Source organism: Arachis hypogaea, chromosome 11 (assembly GCF_003086295.3).
Source record: "Arachis hypogaea cultivar Tifrunner chromosome 11, arahy.Tifrunner.gnm2.J5K5, whole genome shotgun sequence".
Taxonomy (NCBI): domain Eukaryota; kingdom Viridiplantae; phylum Streptophyta; class Magnoliopsida; order Fabales; family Fabaceae; genus Arachis; species Arachis hypogaea.
The window spans coordinates 57,373,066-57,375,548 of record NC_092046.1 but is presented as its reverse complement, the minus strand read 5'-3'; the positions used below and the strand labels follow the sequence as shown (position 1 = coordinate 57,375,548).

The 2,483-nt window shown below is 42.2% G+C and overlaps 1 non-coding gene across 1 annotated transcript; it reads left to right on the top strand.

The window, feature by feature from the left end:
* Positions 1-1,893: 1,893 nt before the first annotated feature.
* On the top strand, positions 1,894-2,001 carry LOC112724579 (small nucleolar RNA R71). The gene has a single exon (XR_003163735.1). It is a non-coding gene; the product is annotated as a small nucleolar RNA R71 (small nucleolar RNA).
* Positions 2,002-2,483: the final 482 nt, after the last annotated feature.

Below are 2,483 nucleotides of genomic sequence, written 5' to 3'. Positions count from 1 at the left end.
ACAGATGCTCCTCCAGGGTGTGATTTTTCTTCTGCTATTTTTGATTCCGTTTTCAATTTTTATATTTATTTTGTGACTCCACATGATCATTAACCTAAGAAAATATGAAAAACAAAAATAATAGAGTTAGATAAATAAACATTGGGTTGCCTCCCAACAAGCGCTTCTTTAATGTCAATAGCTTGACAGTGGGCTCTCATGGAGCCTCACAGATGTACAGAGCTTTGTTGAGACTCTCCAAACACCAAACTTAGAGTTTGGATATGGGAGTTCAACACCAAACTTAGAGTTTGGTTGTGGCCTCCCAACACCAAACTTAGAGTTTGACTGTAGGGGCTCTGGTTGACTCTGCTTGGAGAGAAGCTTTTTCTGCTTCCTCTCTATGGTTGCAGAGGGAGATCCTTGAGTCTTAAACACAAGGGAGTCCTCATTCCATTGAAGGACTATTTCACCTCTGTCAACATTAATCACAGCTCTTGCTGTGGCCAGGAAAGGTCTTCCTAGGATGATGGATTCATCCTCTTCCTTTCCAGTATCCAGGACTATGAAATCAGCAGGGATGTAAAGGCCTTCAACCTTTACTAACACGTCCTCTACTTGTCCATATGCCTGTTTTCTTGAGCTGTCTGCCATCTCTAGTGAGATTTTAGCAGCCTGCACCCCATAGATTCCCAGTTTCTCTATTACAGAGAGGGGCATGAGGTTTATTCCTGAACCAAGGTCACACAGAGCCTTAAAGATCATGGTGCCTATGGTACAGGGTATTATGAACTTTCCAGGATCCTGTCTCTTCTGAGGCAATGTCAGTTGATCCAGATCACTCAGTTCATTGATGAACAAGGGAGGTTCAACTTCCCAAGCATCAATGCCAAACAATTTGGCATTCAGCTTCATGATTGCACCAAGAAACTTGGCAGTTTGCTCTTCAGTAACATCCTCATTCTCTTCAGAAGAGGAATACTCATCAGAGCTCATGAAGGGCATAAGGAGGTTCAATGGAATCTCTATGGTCTCTAGGTGAGCCTCAGAGTCCTTTGGTTCCCCAGAGGGAAGCTCCTTATTGGTCACTGGACGTCCCAGGAGGTCTTCCTCCTTGGGATTCACGTCCTCTCCTCTCCTCACAGGTTCGGCCATGGCACTTATGTCAATGGCCTTGCACTCTCCTTTTGGGTTCTCTTCTGTATTGCTTGGGAGAGTACTAGGAGGGATTTCAGTGATCCTTTTACTCAGCTGGCCCACTTGTGCTTCCAAATTTCTAATGGAAGACCTTGTTTCATTCATGAAACTTACAGTGGCCTTAGATAGATCAAAAACTAGATTTGCTAAATTAGAAGTATTTTGTTCAGAGTTCTCTGTCTATTGCTGAGTTGATGATGGAAAAGGCTTGCTATTGCTAAACCTGTTTCTTCCACCATTATTAAAGCCTTGTTGGGGCTTTTGATCCTTCCATGAGAAATTTGGATGATTTCTCCATGTTGAGTTATAGGTGTTTCCATAAGGTTCACCTAAGTAATTTACCTCTGCTATTGCAGGGTTCTCAGGATCATAAGCTTCTTCTTCATGAGAAGCCTCTTGAGTACTGTTGGATGCAGCTTGCATTCCATGCAGACTCTGAGAGATCATATTGACTTGCTGAGTCAATATTTTATTCTGAGCCAATATGGCATTCAGAGTATCAACTTCAAGAACTCCCTTCTTCATAGGCGTCCCATTACTCACCGGATTCCTTTCAGAAGTGTACATGAACTGGTTATTAGCAACCATGTCAATGAGTTCTTGAGCTTCTGCAGGCGTTTTCTTTAGGTGAATGGATCCACCTGCAGAAGTGTCCAGTGACATCTTTGATAGCTCAGATAAACCATCATAGAATATATCCAGGATGGTCCATTCTGAAAGCATGTCAGAAGGACACTTTTTGGTCAACTGTTTGTATCTTTCCCAAGCTTCATAGAGGGATTCACCTTCTTTCTGTCTGAAGGTTTGAACATCAGCTCTAAGCTTGCTCAGCTTTTGAGGAGGAAAGTACTTGGCTAAGAAAGCCATGACCAGCTTATCCCAAGAGTTCAGGCTGTCTTTGGGTTGAGAATCCAACCATAATCTAGCTCTATCTCTTACAGCAAAAGGGAAAAGCATGAGCCTGTAGACTTCAGGATCTACTCCATTAGTCTTAACAGTATCACATATCTGCAAGAATTCAGTTAAGAACTGAAAAGGATCTTCAGATGGAAGTCCATGAAACTTGCAGTTCTGCTGCATCAGAGAAACTAATTGAGGTTTCAGCTCAAAGTTGTTTGCTCCAATGGCAGGAATGGAGATGCTTCTTCCATGTAAATTGGAATTAGGTGCAGTAAAGTCACCAAGCATCCTCCTTGCATTATTATTATTTTCGGCTGCCATCTCCTCTGCTTGTTCGAAAATTTCTGAAAGGTTATCTCTGGATTGTTGTATTTTAGCTTCTCTTAATTTTCTCTTCAGAGTCCTTT